Source organism: Heterocephalus glaber, unplaced genomic scaffold, assembly GCF_053883595.1.
Source record: "Heterocephalus glaber isolate CG9 unplaced genomic scaffold, H.glaber_assembly_v1.0 deba00001504, whole genome shotgun sequence".
In the NCBI taxonomy this organism is placed as follows: Eukaryota; Metazoa; Chordata; class Mammalia; order Rodentia; family Bathyergidae; genus Heterocephalus; species Heterocephalus glaber.
In genome coordinates, this window is record NW_028258324.1 from 22,932,750 (window position 1) to 22,954,082 (window position 21,333).

The window sequence follows — 21,333 nt, forward strand, 5'->3', positions numbered from 1 at the left end:
CAGATGATGTACGTTTTTCACAGAGTTGAAGAATGTTACCACAGCTGGCAGAATCCGGTTTTCTACCTCCAGGGCCAATAGGCTGAAACACTATGATACACTGTTCTTGGCTCTGATGATGCCAAGTGTTTCCAATTACAGGACTTCCTAGATCAACTTTCCCTTCTTTTACTAGAGAAAATAGGGAAAGCCTTGTAGCTATGATTCCAACATAAAAAATTACTAAAGAATATAGCTATAATCCCAACATATAAAATTCTTCACTGTTTCTGCATATGACTTTAAAATCTCATCCTGCAACAAAACATGGAAGATCATTTTTCATAATGCCAGTGGGATAATAATTTCTATATAAGATAAACACAGTCCTACGTATCTGAATAGTTGTTTTGCCCTTTGCTTAGGTACATGGAGCATGTCAAACAGAAAAGGAAAGGAATAGATGAGGACTGATAAATCAGCGATGTCTGGTAAATCAGACCACAGAAATAGTACTGTTAGTGCTTCCACTGCCTTTTTCAAACTAAATCTGTTGATGACCTCATATCTACATGAGCATACACAAACATAAACACATATTTATAGCTACATAAAGTTTACATGCTATAGCATTTACATATTCCCATAAATACAAATATGACATATAAACATCAATTGGCTCAGTACTCAATATGTTGTAAATTCTCCAAAGATGATATCAGGTGCCACTGCCACCACTCTGTCTCAGTTTCCTTATTTGTTATCTCATTTCTTAAGTGCAGATAGCAATATAATAAAGATATTGGAACTAACATATGATGCTTAGTATTTTCCTTTCAAATAACAAGTGCTATTCATTATTGGGATAATTATTATATATAACTAGTAGGTAAATGTGCTTTGATTTGTTACTAAAGCCTTTTTAGTTTCTCATCCTTTCTTCTGTTTAGAAATAAGGTATTTCAGATTAAATGAATATCTTTTATCAGTGGGAAAAAGTACAATTATATAGAAAATTAGAAAATAAATTTATAACCACAAAAGGAAAAAAATAGAATGTATCCACTAACAACATTCCTCAGTAATAATTTGAATTATACTATCTGCAGTTTTTCTTTATGCTCAGCAGTAATATATTTACTTCTTTAAATTTTAAAATGCTCATTTTCTTCTACTCTTAGAAACCTAAAGCATAACTAACTCCCTCTGCCCAGGTGCAGAAATTCTTGACATGGCCTACAACTTCAAGATGTAACTGGTATCATACTAAAGAGAAGAAGTAGACATCCAGCCTAATAGTGTGCACTCAGGAAAAGGTTGACTGTAAAATGGTAAAACTAAAATCAAGAGATTGGGAGAAAGATCACAGTGCCTGCCTTGTGACAAAGCAGACTCTGGGCTGGAAGAACTCAGCAGCATAGATGGAAGAAAACAGCAGCAGTCTGAAGATAATGAGAGGCAGTGAGTTTTGTGATGGGAGGTTATCAGGGGTCTGGGGGTGGCCCTGTAGGGACCAGTGGAAGGCTGGGCACCATTGGCTTCTGATATTAAAGACAGAACATGTGTACCTTCCCTCTGATCTGCTCAGAGGCATTCATTACAGTAGTATACAGACACTGGCTAGGCTTACCTCTCAAAGCATTTTAGCCCATGCTCAGACAAGCCCACAGACTACATAGTGACAGAGTCAGCAGACAGCTTGAATTTTCTGGCACTGTCATTTCCAGGTATGAAAGAGATTAACTCAATGGCTTTGAGCCATCCCATGCCGTGGTTAACTTCCTGAGTATTCATGCACACCTAGAGAGTGTGGGAGCTCATCGTGTGAGACCTAATTCCATTTTAAAGTTTGACTCTATCTTAAATATAAGACAGTAAAATGGCCTTGACATAAATTTCACTTTACTGAAGTCAACTATTTCCCTAGTTTCCTTTGTGTCCATAAACTAATGATAAAATGTCTTTGTTGTGGGACAACAGATAAAAAAAAGACACAGCTCTTAACTCAATCCTCTGCCCCGAAAACAGATGTTCCCGGGCCTATTATCTATAGAACATTCTGTCAATGTGTTGTTTCTTTTTTTCATAAACTCTACATGTAGCCACCCCTCAACCCCCCATGCTTGTTAAATATCAACCAATCATGTAACTGCTAAATGGAACATCCCCAAACCTTGCAGTAGCCACAATAAAAACCCTGCTGATTTGGAATTCGGGGCTCTCAATCCTGATCCACTGCGTCGGTGATGATTGAGTGCCCCTGCTCGAGCTTGAATAAACGACCCTCGTGTGTTTACATCGGAATCGGCTCCTTGATGGTTTTTGGGGACTTCACGATCTGGGCACAACAATTGTCCTGCTTGGTCTAAATGACCTTGCCTACTTGGACAAAAGTGGAGAACTCTAAACTAAAAAATCAAAAAAGATTTCACATTGCACCTTTTTATCAGGCAGCATCCAAGAATTCACTCCAGTATAAATACTTCCACAAGGAGAATCTGTTTTATGTATATGTGTATTTCTTTCTGTTATGTACCCCGGGAGACTGTGTGTGTGTGTGTGTGTGTGTGTGTGTGTGTGTGTGTGTGTGTTCACAAAGTGCTAGTTATTGCTTTTGTTCTCTTAAGTGTCTTGCCATTATGTTCACATTATGTTCCCAGATTCTTAAGGTTGTTTTATAAGGTTTGCTAAATTTGTGTTTCTGTTAGTTCATTAATTAGATTCAATTGTTATAGGGCCAGGTGAATTGGAACTATAGAGATGTGCCAGACTCTGGATTAAATGGAATCTTTTATTATCATAGCCGGCGGTCCAAACCGGGCTCAGGCCTCTAAAAATTCTGGACAAAGGAAAGGCAGTTTGCAGTGTCCTTTTTAGGGCTCTTTTCTTTGGGGGGGGTGCCTCAGGGAGTGGGGGAGCACAAGTGGAACTTTACAGGAGCAGAATTTAACTTTGCTAAACTAGTGGGGTTCAGGGGCAGTTTCACACAGTTCAGTTAAAACAAAGTATCACATAGGTGCAGGAGTCTTCTGTTTACAAGGTGGTAAATACAACATACTTGCAGACTCACACAGGATGCAGTGGTCTGTTTTGCATTAACTGAGGGGACTCCCAAGGGGGAAGGGAAAGGCGACCACCCCGAAGCACTCAATTTTACACAAATGGAGCCAGATTGGCTATATCCCACAATCTCCTTATATTTAGTCTCATTTTTCATTTATTGATTTATTTTTGGTTCCGGGGATCGAACTTGGGACCTTGTGCTTGCGAAGCAGGTGGTGGAACCACTGAGCTAAATCCCCAGCCCCTCATTTTTCATTTATATTCTCTTTCTCTTCTTGCTTTCCTTCCTCTCAGACACTTTCAAATTCCCCTCGTTTTCATTCTTATATACGAATATTAATACTAAATCATGTTGGGTTTTTTTTGGTTTCTTTCTCTTTGTGTATATAGTGGGCATATGTGTGTTTAACTATGTATCAGTGTTAGTTATTGCTTTTGCTTCTGTATTTCTTTTACCTTGATTGTTCATATTCTGTCCCACCAATGGTTGTTTCTTGTGTCTTCTAACTTTGTATTTCTGCCATTTGTATTTCTTATTAATTGAATTTAATCTCAATATATCATCTCTCACTTTGTATTTATATATCCTTCCCTGCCCTTCTTTTTTTCTTTCCCCTCACATAATCTCTTAAACTTCCCCTCTTCTTTCCTAGTATGTAAATATTATCATTAAAACCTGGTTATCTTTCTCTTTCTTTCCTTTTTTTTCCCCAAAATTTTTTCTTTTTTTCCCTCTTCATGCTTAGCCTATCCTATGTTACTACTTTTTTTTAATATATATTCTTGGCTTAGTGAAACAGTAGAGAACTTTTTCAAAAAGTTTTAAATTATATGATGATAATGATTGATTATTTGGATATTGATGCCACTGGTAGTTTTTCTCTCACAATGCAGTGCTAAGTATTGAACCTAATACACTGAAAATTCTGAGAAAGTCACTGAAGAGGACTTCAAAACCATGGCTGAGGGCTGGGGATTTAGCTCAGTGGTGCTGTGGCCTGCCTCGCAAGCACAAGGTCCCTAGTTTGATCCCCGGTACCAAAAAACAAAAATAAAAACAAAAACAAAAAAACACCATGGCTGAAATTTGTACTAATCTACAAACTTCACCACAGCAACAAAAGAATCATGGGAAAATAAGGGAACAATATGTTTCCAAAAGTTCCTAACTCCAACAGCTGATCCCACAGATAGAGAAGTGGATGAAATCTCAGAGGATTTTAAAGAATGATAGGTAAAGTGATCAACAAGATCAACAAAGAGAAGCAGCTGAATACATAATTTACTAAGTGATTAATGAGATCAAAGAAAATACAAAGCCTCTGAACAAGAACCAAGCAGAAATCCCATAAATGACCATGTCAATAAGTCAAATAAAAATACTCAATTGAACGCCCTTTCAGTAGATATGATATATCATAAAAAAGGATGCCAGGGCTTGAAGATAAGGTGGATGTACTAGAACATTCAGTCAATAATAGTGAAAACAGAAAAAGAAACAATGAAAATACCATCCAAGAGCTCCTATGCAACTCTAAAAGGACACCTTTAACAGAAATTGGTCTCAAGCAGAAGCTAATGGTTTAAAAATGTACTCACTGAAATTATTCCTGAAATTTCCCCAAACCTTGAGAATAAGATGGATGCCCAAGGAAAGGAAACTAGTAAAGAACCTCTTCACAACACTTTGTAGTCAAATTCCAGAAAGTGAGAACAAGGAAAGAATATTAAAAGTTGTTATAGTGAAGCTCCAAATTACTTTTAAGGGAATAACAGAATAGCATTAGATTTTTCAACAAAAACTGTGAAAGTGACAAGGGCTTGAAATGAAGTTTTTCAGTCTCTGAAGGGAAATGTTTACTAATCTAGGTAACTATATCCTGCAAGATTATACTACAAAATTGAATGAGACATTAAGACCTTCCTTAATGAAGATAAACTAAAGAAATTCATGGCCACCAACTCAGCACTAGAGATACATATGAAAATATGTAAATAGAGACAATGAGGAAAATAGAAACCATGAGGCCAAGGGAAAGAATAAATTTCACTGGGAGAGTAGTCAAGTAAATGTGAAAGAGAAATTAAACACTGTAAAAACAACAAAAACAACAGGAATTAGTACACATCTTTCATCAGGAATACGTAAATGATCTTAGCACTTCAATTTAAAGACACAGACAGATTGGATCAAAAAGCAAGACTCATCTACATGTTGCCAGCAAGACACATATCTCATCTACAAAGACATACAAAGACTGGAAATGAAGGCATGAAAAGTGACCTTCAAGTAGCTGGGGTCCCAATCGTGTTCCTGTGCATCAATAATGAACTCACCAAGAAAGAAACCAGGAAAACAATTCCATTTAAAGTTAGCTTCAAAAATTAAATGCCTAGAAGGGCCGGAGATATAGCTCAGTGGCACTGCACCTACCTCACAAACTCAAGGTCCTGAGTTTGATCCCCGGTGGAAGGAAAAAAAATTAAATGCCTAGAAATCAACCTAACCAAGGAGGTATAAGACCTCTGTAATGAAAGTTATACAACCCTGAAGTACATTAAAAATTGGAAAGACACCCTTTGTTCTTCGATTAAGAAAATAAATCATGAAGATGGCAATACTAATGAAAGCAATTTATAAATTTAATGCAATCTCTATTAAAATATCAAAAACACAAGAACATTCTTCACATAATGAAAAATAATTAAAATTCTTATGGAATCAGAAAAAAAATAGCCAAAGCAGTTCTGAACAAAAAGATCAAAGACAGAGGGACCAAATAAAGCATTGCAAGTTATGCACAAAGCTGGAGTAACAATAACAGTACGGTATTGACATAAAAATATCAATGGAATAAAATAGAGGACACAGAACTAACCCTATGCACCTACAGCCATTTGATTTTTGACAATTCAGCCAAAAACATACGTTAGAGAACAGCCAAATTGGATATCCACTTCCAGAAGATTGATACTATATCCCTATCTCTATTAAAATCAAAGGATCAAAGACCAGATAGAAAAACAGAAACTTTGAAACTAATGGAAAATAAAATAGGGGAAACTCTTGTAGCCATAGGCACAAACAAAGACTGCTTGAATAAAACTCTGATAGCACAGGAAATATTAAAAAATCAACAAATGGAATTATATCAAATTAAAAAGCTCCTACACAGTAAAATAATCAACCAAGAGAGTGAAGATTCAACCTAAAGAATAAGAGAATGTTTTTGCTAACCACTCCCAATAAAGAATTAATATCTCAAAATGTAAAGATGGAAAAAAATGAACCCACAAAATACAATTGACCCAAACAACAACAACAACAACAACAACAACAACAACAACAACAGGCAATTAAATTGAACAGACACTACTCAAAAGATGAAGTAAAAATGGACAATAACTATATATAAAAAAACAATTCAACATTTTTGTCTGGTATGGTTTATACCTGGATGTCCCCCCAAAGCCTCATGTGCTACTAGGTGGTGCTTTTAGGTGACTGGATCATGGATCCATGATAATCATGAGTGGGTTAATCCACTGATGAGGTTATAGCCGACCTGCTATTAGGAGATAGGTATCTGGGGCATGGCCTAGAAAGGCTTATTTCTTTCCTTCTCCCTTCACTGTCTCTTTCTCTGCTTCCCTACCACCACTCCATGATCTGTTTCTCCTCTGCTATGCCCCTCTCTTACGCTACTATCCTACCTTAGAGCCAGATGACTATGGATGAAAATCTCTACAAATTGCAAGCCAAAATAAACCTATTCTCCCTTAGTTTGCAGGTGTCCAGTATTGTGTCTCAGAAATAAAGAAAGTAACAAAAACAGTGGCTATTAGGAAAATTTAAATCAAAATTACTTTGAGTACATCTTATTGCAGCCAGAATGGGTATCACTAAGAGCATAGAAGACAATGAATCATGGCAAGGATGTTGTGGAGAAATAAATCCTTCTACATTGTTGGTGAAATGTAAATTAGTGCAGCCACTGTGGAAATCAGTATGGAGATTGTTTTAAAAAACTAAAAAATAGAAACTATCTGACCCAACTATAAATCTCTGGGTATATTCCTCAAAGATTTAAAGATTTCACACTATGCTGGTACTTAGATAACCATGCTCATAGCAGCACAATTCACAATGGATAAGGTCTAGAAACAGCCTAGATTTCTGTGAACATATGAATGGCTAAAGAAAATGAGGGTGTATATACACAATGTTATATTTTTCAGCCATAAATTAGACTGAAATCATGTAGTTAGCAGGAAAACGTATAAACATGAGACCATCATGCTGAACAAAATAAACCAGGCTCAGAAAGTTTAATATCTCCTGGTTTCTCTTACATGAGTGACCTAAAATATTAATTAATTAATTAAAGGAGAGGTGATAAGAAACTAGAGGGTAGACTCTTGGAGATGGTGAGGGGATCAGAGGACAGATGTGTTAAAAAAAAGGGGAATAAAGGGGTTGATAATAAGGAAGATATGTTCTATACAAGTACCAATTCCCTAAATGGGACATCACTGTGCTGTACTATAGACGGGCACTTTTTAAATGCTAAAAATTGGGGGAATTTGTAAGTAATGTCAGATTTGTCTTTCATAGTTATCTTTATCTGTTTAGATTCTATCTATTCCTTCTGATTTTTATTCATTAATGAGTTTATTAAATCTGATAATAGTTTAGGATAAACATGAATACATTTATTCTTGTTTTACTCTATTAAACAATAGAGTAAATTATGTACTCTGTTTTATTATGGTTAAGAAATCAATGGCTAAAAGTGTACTTATTTTAATTAAGCCAAGCTAAAAGCCTAGGGAAATTTTAAATTGCCTTTTTGTGTTAGAAGAAGTCCTAAAAATAACTGTAACTTGATTTAATACATACATAATTCTTTTTTTTTTGTACCAGGGATTGAATTCAAGACCTTGAGCTTGCGAGGCAGGCGGCGGCAACACTGAGCTAAATCCCTGGCCCTATACATAATTCTTAATAGGAACAGCCTTGTTAAATCTTAAAAATCAGAATTTATTCAGTGGTATTTAGAATCGTTTGAGAGCTACAAGATATATTATTCAGTAATATGTAGTTCAGATAAGGGTGGGATTTATTTCACTGATATTCATGGCATAGACATACATAGAAAATTTATGTCAATATATGTGGGTACATATCTACATATATATATTCTGGAGATTAGGTTATGATTGATTTATATTCAGGCAATATTTTTCAGGTTTCAACTATAATCAAGAACTGTGCTATACACTAGAAAAAAACTTTAAAAGACTGTTTACCTTTGTAGTGGGGAATACAAACTTTAAAGTCACTCATATTTACAAGAACATTTTGGTATGGACACAAAAGTTATTTGACTATATATATATGTATGTGTATATATATTACCACTTAAGTCTTTAGAAACTTTAAATCCTGTGTAAAAATTAGACTTTTTTCTTGTTTATCTAAATGTGTGAAATTTTGCTTTCTAAAATAACTACATATTTTTAGATGTTTGAGGTGATCGTGGACAACCTTGTCTTCTTTCTGATCTCAGAGGAAATGCTTTCTGGTTTTCTCCACTCAGTGAAAGGCTAGCTATGGATTGGTAATAGATAGCCATTTCTGTTCAGGTGTGACCCTTCTACACCTAATTTTTTCAGGACTTGTAACATGAAAGGATGCAGAGTTTTATCAAATGATTTTTCTGTATCTATTGAGATTTGCCTATGATTTTAATCCTTCATTCTGTTGACATGAATATGATTCTTCACTTTTATTAACCTGTGTCTGTTAATCTATCCTTTCATCCCTAGGATTAACTCTGCTTGATCCTGTTTTGATGTACTATTAAGTTGACTTTTCTAGTGTTTTATTGACAATTGACATTTTTTGCATTTATATCCACCAGGATATAAATAATTTTTTTTTTTTGCTCCTTCCATGTCTGGTTTTGGTTACAGGGTAATTAATGCTAGCCTCACAGAATGAGCTTGGAAGGGTTTCATCCCTTTCTGGTTTTTTTGAATAGTCTGAGAAAAGTTTGTCTTATTTCTTCTTTAACAGTTCATTAATATTTATTAGTGAAGCCTATTGGTCTTGGCCTTTACTCTCCTGGAAGACTTTTATTACTGATTCGATTTCATTATTTGTTACTGATATTATTCAGGTATTTTGTGTTATTTTGCCTCAATTTTGCTGCATTATTAATCCATATGTCCAGAATAGTATCTATTTCTTCTATGTATTACAGTTTGATAGATAGAACTTTTCAAAATTCTTGATTGTCCTTTGTATTTCTGTAGTATTTATTGTAATGTCTCATTTTTATCTTTAATTTTATCTATTTGAGTCTTATCTCCTCTTTTCAAGTCAGAATATAATCTGTCATGAGTAGCAGTAAACATGAAAAAACAACAACAACAAAAACCAGGAATGAGCACGAATTGCTTGAGCATTCAGGTTCCCAGGCACGAACTTTGAGTTTAACTCACAGATTGACAAATGAGCCAATGAAAATAGCTGATGCAAATTTCATGCAGCTTTTTCCCCCAGTAATTTACTTATCTGTGGTAGCTGATACTCCCTGTTTTGCATTTACATAACCTACAGAGGTCATCAAGCTCCTGGTAAATGGAAAGAAGAGGAAGAGCAATCTAATTAATTCCTGCTGTGACCGTTACTGTAGCCAATTTATACAAGTCATCAGGAAATAACCTTCCATCATTCCCAGCCTGTTTTTCCATGCTGGTGGAGCAGGCCACATGATTTATGAGCCACACTGATTCTGACTTCAAGTCAGCAAGGAAAACAAGAGTCTTGAAATACTTAGAAACACTGGTATGCATGCAGATACAGGTACTTGACAGATCTCAAATTCAGTCTTTACTTGCTCCTTTCATTTTTGGCATAAATTTGTCCTAAGCCCTTCTAATGGCTCACTAAAAAGTCCGCATATGGCTGCACCTCTAAATCCTCTCAAGTTAGGTGCACATAGATTTTAGTGATTATATTGCCAGCAGAATGCAGAACATGCTTACTTTTCTGCACACCCCAGGGACAGGAACACCTTTCTCCCTGGCTACATTCACTTCAAATATGAACTTAACTGTTTAATAAAAGTTAGTTTAATTTACTAGTAAAACTGATTACCTACCCTATTTTTAACCAGTAGGAATTTGCCCACTTCCACCAATACTATTTATAACGTGCAATTTTTAAAGGTTTCATTCATTAGCTGTGACTGTAAAATAATTTTTTCTATGAATCATATAAAGCAATCATTCATTAAGCCCACAAAACATTCATATTTCACTCTCGAAATTTCAGCTTTACATGAGTTTTTCTTTAAAACTCTTACTATCTAATGATTTATAAATGTGCACATGAAATGCAAAATTTTGAAGAATGAAATTTATTTTAATTACAAAATTTCATGAATCACTGAAGTTTTATTTTGGCTCCCTTTTAAAAATTTTTAACAGGTTAAAATTTTGATTTTATTTCAAAATGATAAAGTGAGGCATAGTTTTGACTACGTAGTACTTTGGAAAAGCTTGTCAAGTTAGAGAAACAGCTCCGTGAGGGTTCCGGGCAGACCCCGGAGAGCAACACACTCGCGATTGGCTGAGAGAGTCTCTTTGATCTTTGGGGTTTTTAAAAAAGTTCTCCACCCTAATTTCTGAATATCATAAAAAGTAAAAAGTACTTTTGTCATTTTTTCTTTTAAAATGTTTTTACCGGCAAACAGGGCCATTTGTTCTCCGAGCGTAGTAGGTCTGTGTTGATTAATTTAAAGTTATCAGGAAACACTGAGCCCTGTCCTTGGTACTGCGCATGCGCATCCACCTAGGGCTCATATGAAGAGGACTCAGTTCATGTGTTTACTTCTACACGGAGCAATAAAATGAGTGTTCGTAAATACTAAGTACAGCAGTAGCAGTTCACACATATTTGATACCTTCCACACAAGAATTCAATAAACAACAATAAATATAATTTCCATTTGCAAAACAAAAAGGGATTGATAGGAAAGAAGGAGTTAATGTACTTGGAGTTTATCAGCACACCGTTTTTAGTGTGTTTTGAAAGAATTAAAAACCCTGAAGCTGTATTCATTGAATACTGGCCCACAGTTACATTTTTTTTCTTTTAACCTGGCTCAAATACATAAACCATATGGCTTTCTATTAAATCCTTACATCTGTGGGGATTGGTAGTAGATAAAACTAGATTAAATTTTTTTTCTCATTAATAATTTCATTATATTAAAAACAAATTTGACCTTTCCCTAGAATGTGAAGTTGAAGCCTGATCTATGCTGTTACGTCCTGTGAAATGAACCTAATTTCTGAGTGAATTAGGATGCCTGAGTGCCATTTAGAGTGCTGTGTCTTCCTTCCCTCAGGATTCCTGTGGAGTCCTCTTCTCTGAGGCCTTTTCCCTGAGTCATATATTTACTGGAAAGACTGCCTGAGAGCCTTTCAACGGTGGACATTTTTTTTCTAACGTGCCTTTCTCTTCCACAAATGAAACAGTGATTTTTTCTTAAGTCATTATTGTCTTGCCTCTTCCATTTTCCCATGGGTGACCTCAGAATTTTCTCCCTCCCAGGTTGACAGCTGCCTGCACAGTCTTGGCTTTCTGAGTGGCACAGGGGCAGACTTATCTTTTGCTGAACTTCTCTTTCTGTATACTTGTTTTGAATTTCTTTCTCCCCTTTGCCTTTTCTGTCTTCGTTCTCAGGGTATCTTTGGCGCATACTATCTTTCTGATTTTGCCGTCTCCTGAGTTTTCTCCTCATAGGACAGTCCTTCATGAAGTGTCCAACTTTCCCACAGATTTGACAGCATCTATCATTTGGGGCCAGGTCTCCTTCAATTAGTACATCTGAATAAAAAAATGTATTCCATTTTTGAGGGGTAACCCTTTGGAAATCCTTTGGCTGGAATTCCAAATAATCTACCATTGATAAAAGCTTTCATTATAAAATTTGTCATTTTTCTTGATAATCCAGCTCCAAGATTATGGTTCAAATCAAAGGGATCTTCAATAACAATGCATTTTGAGGTCTATTGTTTGCTAAAAGTTGTAAGCAGACTTTTCCTCCTGATGCTAATAACATATTCTTTAAAGACAAATTCCTCTGTGTAGAAAAGAAGTCCCAGCCATAGCTGCCCAATAGATTCTGTATTTTTCCCTTATTCTGGCCAATTGGTAGGCAGTTCATCTATTTGATCAAAAGAAATATTCCAGCCATCAGCAAATATTTCAGGTTTCTTTTCACCTTTGTACATCTCTTGGAGGATGGGAATGACAGTGGGCTCTGCTGCTGGAGGAAATACAGTGCCAAGAGAGTATATGTGTACGACAATAGGCTGCCTCTGGACATGTCGCCAATATCACATATTTTGTAAATACTATCATAGTATAACATAAATATTTCACTCTGGGATCAATGGCTGAATAAGCAGACAAAAGTCTTGTGTTATAAAGGGCCAATGTGTTATACAAACTGATACCCACTTCCAGACCACTTCTCAAATGGAAGAATTGCACAATTGGCACCTCTGCTGTTATAATAAATAAGACATTTCTCAAACCTGAAGGTTTTCTGAGGACTCTTGTCAGTTCTTCAATAGTTCTTACACAATCTAACCTCTCAGCAGTTTCAAGTCCATTAATTGTCGTGCAGCTTTCAAAGTCACTCTGTTTGAATGCAAATCTATTTTTGGAGGAACCAAACAAGCTCAATTTAGTTCTTGAAAAGTCTTGTTTCATGAAACTTTCTAGGTTTTGTGAAATATTTGTTCATGAGCCTGCTCTTCTGTAGTGTCTGGAGAAAAATCCTTGTGACATGGGATGCAAACTTGATTTAAGATATATGAAACCTTGGGTGTTAGTGGTAGCAAAGGCTCCAGTTGGATTCTTTTGAACTCTTCAGGAGAGTCCTTTTATTAGATGGCCTTCTTGTTTACATAAGTTGCACACTATTGTGGCAGACTTGTCCTTGGTGAAGATAAGTTTACTAAATTCATAGATAATATTAGACTGATTTACAGGTGAAATTTCCTCCTGGACAGTTTCCTCTTTAAGATTTATTTTAAATTCCACAAGTAGAGCTCTATCTACATGTTTTCCACATTCTTTCAAGTTTTCATGCTTGGTAGGGTCAACTAATTCATCCTCTTCTTCAGACAGGGTGTCTTTATCCCCTGATCCAGTATAGGTGTCATCTAACTCATCTTTGTTAGCAGTGCTATCCTCAAATTTCCTTCGGTTAATGTTGAGTCTGGGTTCCTCTTCCTCATCTTCTTCTCCACTTCACCAAACAGAATGATTTCTGATGTCTGCCCTTGGATTAAAGGGGCAACGTGTTTTACAGAGTCTTCTTCTTCACTGGTACCTTCTATACTTTCTTCAACATTGGTCTTGTCATCTAAAGTAGCAATCCAACACAATTTTTAGTGGTATGATTTTGGAGACTTCTAACTCCAAAGCGCCCTCTGTCTCATAATTATGGGTACTGCCACAGGCTACCAGCTCTCCACACTACTCTAACTCTAAAGGTGCACAAAGGACCCTTGCCCTCTCTTCTAATTCTGTCTTTCTCAGTTTTACTTCCTTTTTCTTCTTGTGCCTGGACACAGCTTGAATATTCTAGATGAAGGATGATGTGCTCATTTCCCACTTCCTCTGGTGGTGGGCTTCCAAAGCTTTTTGCCATCTCTTTAAGAGAGAGGGGCTGTGCCTTTCAGGTATTTGTAGTTGAAGTGGTAGTAGCACCAGGAGTTTGAACCAAAACTGAGTTTCTGAGCTTTATCATCTTTTGCTTGTATATCTGGATCATAATTTACTACTTCTTTAGAATGTTCTGAAATACATGAAATTGGCTTCAGAGGCTTTGGAAGACTGTATTTTCCAACTTTGTGTGGAGGAGCAAAATATTTACAAACAATGAAGTATATATTCAAACACAAGTTGATTATTTAGGGTCCTTGCCACATTTCTCTTAACAGAGTAGGGATCTTCAATGATAATGAGCCTTTTGGGCCAATCTTTTGAGTCCCAAGATATTGATTCTTTGACAGGGATACTTATCACTAAATCAGTCAGATTAAATTCTAAACCATAGGATCCTAGCAACTCCATCCAGAGCTGCCCAACTGGTACTGATGGTTGGTATTTTATGTCAAACATTAATGATACCTGTTCCCTTTTGACCAGCATTTCTTTTGTGCCTCTTTTTTTTGTGTCCCTGCAGCATTATCTGTATATTCCCAGATTGCAAAGTCTTCTTGAATGTCTTTAAGGTTGTTTAATGAGAATTCTTCAATCCATGATCCTAGATAAAATGGCAGAAGAGGTTCTTTCCTCTCCTGAAGGAAGAAAATGGCCATCAGGGTGAACACTAAGGCAGGTGGCCTCCTTCTTCAGGGCAGTCTGTACTGCAAAGCTTTGCCAGTACCTAAATTTGATCACCAGAGGAACCATCCTTGTTTCTAGTTTTCCAAGGACAGGTAAGAGCTTTGTTGTCAGACAAGGATTTTCATTTCCTGCATTAACTTTACAAAGGAGACCACTTTGCTCTCTGCATACCACCACTGGTACCCTAGCATGGAAATCAGCATCAACATCAATGAAGGAGTCATTGTTCTTTAAACATTCTTGAACAAGTAAGAAGATATTGGGTTGAGACATACTGACTGGAAATTGAATGTCAGTGTTTACTTTTGAGTTTCTGAAATCCAATTGGCTATAGGAAGACCCATATAATCTTAGAGAACAATCTGGTAACTTGTGCTGGAACACGTTTTCCATGATGGGTTTAATTTCTAGCCTATGTTCCAATTTCTCATTGTGTACAGGAGCGAAACTCCTGAACCACTTTGTCAATGGCAATTCCAACTGCATTTAGGTGAGAGAGTGTTGGTGGGGGTAACATAGTGAGCAACTCTTCCTCCTGCTTTTCCTTCATGTTTTCCTCTTCTCTTTGATATGCTAATGGGCAAATATAACAGATTACAATGGAAACATCGCAGAGTTTGAAGGTGTACTTTGCTGTAAGGCAGTTGGTGTTACATGAGAAACCCAGAGTAAAAATAAAGGGCAAAATAAAAGACTTGTCTGGCTCCAAGCATCATGATGGAAGGGTGTGGTACAGCAAAGCTACTCATTTCATGGTGGCCAGGAGCAGAGAATGAGAACTGCATCAGAGATAAAGGTACCAGGGATCATATATAATATAATACCCCAAATCAAACCTGATGACCATACAGACACACCAAAAGTATACTTAAAAATTCACTAGGGAGCTCTCAAGCCAATCAAATTGACAGTCCAACTTAACTTTCAATTTTCAACCACTTCTCAACTTGATTCCCAAACACATCTCTTTAAACCACACTAAATCTCTAAATAATCACAAGATCATAATTACATTGGCATGACATAATTTTCCCACAAGCAACCAAAAATGTCCTAATACACTCTCAGTCTCAACTATTCCAGGATGTCTCAAAATTCCAAGTCAAAATCTCTGCTGAGACTCAAGGCAAACTCTTAGTTGTGAACCCCTATACAATTGAAAAAGCAAGTTACTTAGTCCCAAGATACAATGGCAAAAAGGAAGGAATAGGTGGGATATAAAGGAATCAGATAAAAGCAAGACCGAAACCCAGTGAAACAAATATTAAGTCTTTTACCACCACATCCAGCCTCCCAGGGAAATAATGCAGTATTAGTTCCAAAGGGCTTGAATAGCTCCATTCTTATGACCTTGCTTGTTACAGGCCACATAATCTCTTTCTTGGGCTGGCTCTGCTTATTGCTTGTAGTTTTCCTTGGCTAACATCTCACATTTCTGACATGCTGACCTCTTGTTGTCTCCACTGCATCTTCTACTTCATCGCTATAGCTTCATGCACCCACCTCCTAGGTTGCACTTTGCCTGCCCTTGCAGGCCTTCCTTTGAAATCTAGGTGGAAGCCTCCATGAACCCACAAGTCTTGCATTCTAGATGTTGGAAAAATCAGCACCATGTGGGCAATTCCAGCTCAATCAGTAGCCAGGTCCCCTTGGACCATGACTGCAATGCCTAAGCATATTGAAATGAATCCAGAGGAACCAATTCCATACATAGCTCTTCTCCAGGAAGGGGCCCCAAGTCTTTCTCCACAAATGAAAGATTTACACATTTACACCTTTGAGCCTGCAGTATGTCAGGTCTTGCTGATTCCTGGGATGCCCTCAAGTTATCTTTATTCTTGTCCCAGCCATAAGTATTACCTTTTAATATGCTAATCTCTTCAGCAACCATGCTATCATTCACCCCAGCAAAGTCATTTGGGTCTCCTTTGTACTCCCGATTTTCACTGTATACCTAGATAAAAGCATCCAGCAGTACCTGTGCCAGACCCTGCTGTTGAGCACCCTTGAAATTTATCCAAAAGCTTATTAATCTACCACTTTTAAATTCAGCCTTATACAAAGGGTAAGGACATGCTCAAACTGTAAACAAGTCCGTTGCCAGAATGAAGCACAAATAGCCATTAGTCTGATTCCCAATGGAGTCTTCACTCCCATATTAAACTTCATGAGCCTGGCCTTCACTGTATCTATTTGTGTCTATATCCTAGTCTTTCAAGCCCCATCCAGAATTGCTCATCAAGCTCTGCTTATACCATTTTAGGACTTCTCCAGCCCATTTCAGTAGACCTTTCCAAACTTCTTCCACAAACAAAGACTTCTGAACCATATGGTCAGGTGAGCATAGCAATGACCCCATTTCTTGGAACCAATTTTCTATCCCATTGGTGGTACAAAATACTTGACACCCATAAGTTAAGGGAGAAGAGATTCAATTTACCTCATGCTTTCCAAAATTTCAGTCCATGGTCAGCTGTCTCCATGACAGAAACATCATGACAGAAGGGCATTGTGGAGCAGAGCTGCTCACATATGGTGGCAGGGAAACAGAGAAGAGGAACAGCACCAAAAAGGATGGGGCGAGAAACCAGATATATTATCCAAAGTCATGAACCACCTTGACACACCAAGAAATATGCATTACTAATCCTATAGGTCAATATTAAAGCCAATCAAATTGACAATCCTTTTTAACGGTCACAATCAGTTCTTAAAATTCTACACCAACTGTAAGGTTTACTCTCAATTTATTTTAAAGAACATACACACCTTTCCAAAAAAAAGTCAGTAAGAGTCATGGAGTGAACTACCTTACTTTCACACCATATGAAAAATTCTATTGTAAATATCTGAGCTTCCATCTGACTTGGGTGATATTGTACCACAGCAGCAGGTGTATTTCCATTCACCTTCTTCAAACCCTACTCCCAGAATGTAACCTGAGCTGCTTTATGGATCTCGTGAGACATCATATGACTTAGCCCTCCTTCATTGATCACATCATTTTCTGTCCTTTACCGACAATGTACACATGAACACAAAGGAACTGGTAAGGGGTACCAGGTGAAACGGTAAAACACATGAAAATAGCTTTAGAACTGGATAATAAGTACAGGTTGTACTACAAGGGTGATTCTGCTGAGAGCTGTAGGGAAGTCTTGAATCTTCTTGTTGATTACTTAAGTGTTTGTGAACTTTATTGTAGAAGAAATATGGATGGTAAATGCAATTTTGGTGAGCTATCCAACAAAAGTGAGAAACTAGTATTATAAAACCAAGGAAGGCCCATCTTCTGGTAAGAAAATGACAAAGAAAATGGCTGAACTTTGTCTGTGTCCTATTACTTTATGAAAGGCAGAACATATGAGGGAAAAACTGGAGTATTCTGTGAATAAAGTCTAAGCAAAGCATTGAGGATATGCCTGGCTTCTCTGTACTGTATATAGGAAAATGTATGAATAGACAAATTAAAGATAGAAATTGTAAACAAAAGTGAGGCAGAATTTTAGAGTTAGAAAAATTCCCAGCTTTAAAAAAATCATGAAATTTTGTAACTGGAGAGAACACCAAGGGCATGGCCAAAGGAATGTTTGATATGATCAGTATGGCCAGAAGGAAGCCAGGTGCTATTTAAAAGACAACGAAGAATTACTCTCACTTCATTTTATAGACTTCTCGGGCTGCCACTTTTGTTACAGGCCTAGAGTGCCAGGTCCTTGAGGGCAGAACTTCAAGAAATGGGCCTAGCTAGGGAAATCGTGGGATCCTGGGGTTTGCAGCCTAGCAGTACTCAAATCTCTGTTCCCCAATTCTGATGCAATGTTCTTTGGCTGCCCACCTGTGATTCAGGAAGGCATGGTGGGATACCCACAGACATAAGACAAGAAATCATTGTGAGCAGTAGTGTGACCTGGTCTGAATAAATCTAAAAGGACAGGGTTGCCTGGAATCTTAGAGACCACACCCTTGACCCAGTGTGTCCAGCAGAGAGGACATGTAGCCATAAAAGATTATTCTCAACCTCCAGACTTAATGTTTGTCTTGTTGCCTTTGCACTTATTTAGGAACTGTTATCCCTTTATGCCTTCTTATCTTCCATTTTAGAATGAGAATGCCTGTCCTCAGCTTGTCCTGTGACTGTATTTTAGAAACACATAACTTGATTTCACAGGCTCACAGAGAAGAATTTTCTTCAGGATGAATCATACTTAAAGTCACCCATATCAGATGTATATGATACTTAGATGAGACTTTGGACTTAGATTTCACAGTTGATGCCGAAATGAGTTGAGATGTTTGGGACTATATGGAGGGAATGAACATATTTTGTATGTAGGAAAGACAAGAATTGAAACCCTGCTATGGTTTCAATAAATATGCCTTCTTTTCAATTTATTTGTTGAAACCTGAAACACATCATAAAAATATGAGGAAGTGACTCCAAACATGGGCATTTGTAATGAATAGACACTTCTTGGATGAAGAAGTACAAAAAGCAAATAAATATATGAAAAAAATGTTCAACATCACTAGCCATTCTGGAAATGCAAATTAAAACAACACTGAGATGGCTGGGGGTTTAGCACAGTGGCACCACAACTGCTTCATAAACACAAGGTCCTGAGTTTGATTCCTGGTACTGCATAAAACCCCCAAAACCAAAAAGACAAAAAACAAACAAACAAAAAACCCCCAAAACCTCCAACACTGAGATTCCATCCCACTCCAGAAAGAATGGCTATCATCAAGAAATAATAAAAGCTGGCAAGGTTGTGGCGATAAACAAACCCTTCTCCACTGTTGGTGGGAGACTAAATTGGTCCAACCAATGTGGAAATCAGTAAAGAGATTCCTTAGAAAATTAAAACTAGAGGTTCCAGTTGACTTAGCTATTCATCTTTTCGGTATCTTTCTGAAAGAGTTAAAAGTATCATACCACAGTGATATATGCACATCCATGTTTATAGCAGCAAAATTTGTAATAGCTAAATCTTGGAAACAGCTCAGATGCCCATCCATAGATGATGAAGATAAAGGAAATGTGGTTTTTATATACAATGAAGTACTACTATGCCATAAAGAAAGATAAACGTGAGACATTTTTAGGTAAATGTATGCATCTTGAAATCATACTTTTAAGTGAAATAAAATGTATACACATGGGGGTGGGGATTTAGATCAGTGGCGCCACACCTGCCTTGCAAGTGCAAGGTCCTGAGCTTGATACCAGAAAAAAACCTGGTACCAGAAAAAAAAAAATTGGACACACATGTTTAAACATTGCATTGTTTCTCTTGTGTGAGAAACCAAAAGGGTAGATAAGGACTAAAATGGGTGATAGATATTTTGAAGTAGGAAGAAAATATTCAAATGGGAAAGGAAACAAGGCAGGAGGAAGGGGAAAGGAAAGGAAGGGAAAAGGAACAAAAAAGAGACTAGAAGGAAAAAATGGTAACAAAGCCTTTGTAAATGAGGAGAAGAAGGATGGAAAGGAGGGGAGGGGAATGAGGAAAACAAGAAGCAAGATATATCAGGTACAGGTACAAATTCCCTGTGATGAATGTGGTCATTATGCACATCTAACATGTGTACCAGTGAGAGTAATTTAAAAAATCTGAGGAGGTGGAATCTTTAGAATGTGATTAAGAAATGAAGATTCCACAGTCATGGATGTGATTAGTGCCCTTATAATGTACCCCAGAGACATAATTAGACCTCTTGTATGCTTCCATCCTTTCTACTATGGAAAGATATAACAACAGTGTGCCATCTTGATAGTAGAGTGGCTCTCTCCAGACACTGAACCTGACAGTGCCTTGGGTCTTATACTTCTGACAAAATTCTAAGAAGTAAAATTTTTTTCTTTGTAAGTTACTCAGCCTAAGGAATTTTTCAGAGGTATAGGAACTGAAACAGTAGGTATATAGTAGGTTTACTATGTACTCTGTAAAATTCATGTAAGGAAAATTTCCTCTGCGTTATTTCTAGACGATGGCAATCTATTGGTAATCATTAAAGTTTCTAGCAACCAATTCTCAAAAGAAGCTTCTAATGCAAAAAGACACTAGTATTTGTTTCCTATCCCTGCCAGGTCGAATAACTTCAGTATGTTAATGCTGGAAAACCAGAATCCAGAGGCCGAAACAAATCACTCTTAGTTGGCAAGCTGATTTTAAGCATCATACCTTTTCAAAACAAGATAGCTTCCACAGCGTGTATATTTTTATGGTGCTACTTAGCACAAGCAAGATATTTTTGCCCATATAACCACTAAAAGTAGATTTAAGTCACACTTGAATGTGTGGTGTGGAGGAGGTTAAGTTCAGAGCTCTGTGTTCAATTTCTCTGTGTACCACCATTCTATGGTCACCTTTGGTTATGAATTGAGCCTTGAGTTCAAATCCTGAATTACCTATGTAGTCTGTTTTCATGCCCCTGATTTTTGGTCAACACTCTCTATGGCTTGTCACATTTTGAAAATATGAGGCAAACTTAAGCGTCAATGTCACTATTCTAAAATCATCTTTGAATTTGACATCTCATTTGAAGTCAACCTCTTTCCCAAGGGTAGAATCGGTGCTCAGATTAGGATTGAAAGGAAGTTTTATATGCAGTGCAGTACAGAAATCTAATTTAGCAAAAATTTTCTGCTTTGCTTTGAGCCATTTTCTTGTGTTTGGAAACACTTGTCATTGTCAACTCACAACTTGCTTCATTTTCAACTTGGCAGGAAATGACAGATGCCCTTGACATGCATTAGATCACAGTCCTTACACCAACTCAATGAGTTTGATATTACTATTAATTGACAGCTGTATTATTGATAAATGAATAAATTAAAGTACAGGTAG

At 36.9% G+C, this 21,333-nt stretch overlaps 1 pseudogene; it reads right to left on the reverse strand.

Annotated features, from left to right (window-relative positions):
- Positions 1-11,458: 11,458 nt before the first annotated feature.
- LOC101701399 (terminal uridylyltransferase 7 pseudogene) lies at positions 11,459-16,373 on the reverse strand (annotated as a pseudogene).
- Between the last annotated feature and the right edge of the window lie 4,960 nt (positions 16,374-21,333).